Source organism: Suricata suricatta, chromosome 10 (assembly GCF_006229205.1).
Source record: "Suricata suricatta isolate VVHF042 chromosome 10, meerkat_22Aug2017_6uvM2_HiC, whole genome shotgun sequence".
NCBI lineage: Eukaryota > Metazoa > Chordata > Mammalia > Carnivora > Herpestidae > Suricata > Suricata suricatta.
In genome coordinates, this window is record NC_043709.1 from 93706941 (window position 1) to 93709534 (window position 2594).

At 44.9% G+C, this 2594-nt stretch overlaps 1 long non-coding RNA gene across 1 annotated transcript; it reads left to right on the forward strand.

Moving 5' to 3' along the window:
* Nucleotides 1-555: 555 nt before the first annotated feature.
* On the forward strand, nucleotides 556-2161 carry LOC115303681. Its single transcript, XR_003914187.1, has 2 exons — nucleotides 556-612; nucleotides 1939-2161. It is a non-coding gene; the product is annotated as an uncharacterized LOC115303681 (long non-coding RNA).
* The last annotated feature ends 433 nt before the right edge of the window (nucleotides 2162-2594 follow it).

Below are 2594 nucleotides of genomic sequence, written 5' to 3' on the forward strand. Positions count from 1 at the left end.
TAACCATGAGATCATGACCTGAGCCGAAGTCAGACACATGGCTGACTGAGTCACCCAGGTGCCCCTAAGTAACTTTCTATTTAAAGTTTGCTTTATTTGGGGCAGGTGGGTGGCTCAGTCAGTTAAGCATCAGACTTTAGCTCCGCTCATGATCTCACAGTTCTTGGGATTGAGCCCCATGTCGGGTTCTGGGCTGACAGCTCAGAGCCTGGGGCCTGCTTCAGATTCTGTGTCTCCCTCTCTCTCTCTCTGCCCTATCCCCTGCTCACCCTCTGTGTCTCTCTCTTTCAAAAATATATAAACATTTAAAAATTATAAAAAAAAATAAAGTTTGCTTTATTCTATTCTTCTATTTTATCATTACAGCATTGGATTATTTTACGAATCTGCCTAGAGTGGGGAGCTCTTCTCATCCTCTGCCGAACCCGTAAAGGAAGAGGCCCCACTAACAATATCCCTCTTGGGAGGAACTCCTGTGGCTTGTGCACCTGTCAGCGTCGGCTGCCATAACAAAATCCCACCGACAGGGTGGCTTAAACAACAGAAACTGATTTTCTCTCCATTCTGGAGGCTGGGAGTCCAAGATCAAGGGGCCAGCTGATTCAGTTCCTGGTGAGAACACCCTTCCTGTCTTGCAGATAGCTGCCTTCTCATTGAGGCCTTTCCTCTGCAATGTGTGGGGTGGAGAGAAAGAGAGCTCTGGAGTCTCGGCTCTTTTTATAAGGACACCATTTCCATTCGATCAGAGCCCCACCATCATGCCCTCATGTAACGTCACCTCCATAAAGCCCATATCTCCAAATACAGTCACATTGGGAGTTGGGGCTTCAAGACATGAATTTTAGGGGGACATGATTCCTTCCATGGCACCATCGTTGCTCCTCTCTACGAGGGGAGGAGTTAATTGGACGACTGAGAGCCTGACACACCCACTGGGCTGATCTTTAGGGGCCAGGTGTGATGGAAGGAGGCCCTCTCTGTAGAGACTCAGAGGGCTGGCATTGCGCTTCTGGACCATACCCCGAGAGCAGGACAGCAATAGGCCGCCCCAGCCAGACCCCTGTTCCATCTTTTCCTGCTTTTCAGCCTGCTGCTGGATGGGTAAATCACACCAGCGCTGCTCTGCTGATCTGTCTGTCTGCAACTCTGAGAAGGAGCAGAACGCCTCCCTCAACTCTGGTCAAAGCCACATTTGCCAATCAGACTTTATAAGAAATCCCAGTCCTTGGAGTTTTTGAGCTACGTGACTACTGTCTTTTATATTTTTTAATTTTTTTTTTTACTTATTTTGAGAGAGAGAGAGAGAGCAAACGGGAGGAGCAGAGAGGGAAAGAGAGCATTCCAAGCAGGCTTTGTGTCATCAGTGCAAAGCCCGATGGGCTCAGCCTCTCGAACCGTGAGATCATGACCTGAGCCAAAATCCAGTGTCAGACACGCAACTTACTGAGCCACCCATGCCCCACGATCTACCCCATTTTAAATTGCATCCCTCTGCATCCTAGCCTTTCCCATCTCCTGACCCTTTTTTTTTCTCCGCGGCACTTTCCATTTTCTAATGTTTCTTCAGTTCAGCTGTAAGAATCTTTTAATACACTTTCAAATGGCTTTCTGAAAAAAGATACCTTAACTAAAGGGTCAGAGTGTTATTCCGTTGAGGAAGATGGGAGCATATTTAACTTAGGAAATAATGCTTTTAGGCACAGTTGGGAGATAGTTTATTAACTGTTATCTGCTGCCTAGAACATGGTTTTGGAGCAGAGATAATACAAACAGGTTCTGGATGTTTGGCTCATGGACAACATGCAGGAAACGGTGATGATGATGGTGAACATTTACTGAATCCTTCAATGTGTGGGACACAATTTTACATAGTTTACATGTATTTTCTCTTCTAAGTATCCCTGTGATGTAGCTAACACCACTCATTCTATTTTACAGCTGAGGAAACTGAGATCCAATGAGGTTAAGTGACCAGCACGGAGCCCAACTCACATCTGATGTGCCCGTCGCTCAGCCTAAAAAAGAATATTCTAACCATTAGATGTAGCCAGCAATGGAGTGGCAAGGATTGCCACATGGTCTCTTTGCTCTGAGCCTGATCCAGTAGAGCCTGAGTAACCATCTGTTAGGGCTACTGAAGAAAGGAGATCGATTTAGACAATTTCTGAGTTTCTTTCCAACCGTAAGGTCTTGTGGAAACCTGACGGGAGGTTCTGTGGGAAAGAAATTAGATTTGTTGTTTGTAGCCCCTGTTCAATAGCACTTCTCAGGCTTTTCCATCTAGAAATCCCCAATGTCAAAGGCAAGTGAATGGATATTCCTGAGAAGTCTGGGGCACAGCTGCCAGAAACAGAGTTTTGAGTCAAGTCTGAAAAACAAATTATCAGAACTTTATATTATACATGAAAATATGCTTGTTTTAAGGAAAAGTATTTTAAACCAGAGCATCTTTTTAAAAGAAAAAACATTCAACACATAGCTTCAGTTCCACCCCACTTACCCAATAAGTCTTCATTTTAGTTTGGTTCATCAGGAAAACATGTCATATATTGTATGAATTGACAAATCCCCAACACATCGCCAAGTCTCCCAGG